We start from the raw sequence: 263 nt of genomic DNA, 5'->3' as shown, positions 1-263 counted from the left end.
GGTCCAACGTTTCTTGGCAGCTTTTCCGTGGTGGCGGCTCCGCCATCTTCCTCCACTCCACACACGCACATGCCACGCTGCGGTGCCAACGTGACGTGACGTGACGTGAGGTGACGTAACGTAACGCCGGGAGCCAACAGTTAGTTGTTCAGTAGTCTGCGATGGGAGCCAGCTCAGGGTGCAGGTCAGTAGCCTGCGATGGGAGCCAGCTCAGGGGTGCAGGTCAGTAGTCTGCGATGGGAGCCAGCACCCAGGGGTGCAGG

The sequence above is a fragment of the Nannobrachium achirus genome (genome assembly GCF_963921795.1).
Source record: "Nannobrachium achirus genome assembly, chromosome: 1".
Lineage (NCBI taxonomy): Eukaryota > Metazoa > Chordata > Actinopteri > Myctophiformes > Myctophidae > Nannobrachium > Nannobrachium achirus.
The sequence above is the reverse complement of the archived record's forward strand: the minus strand, read 5'-3'. Positions refer to the sequence as shown.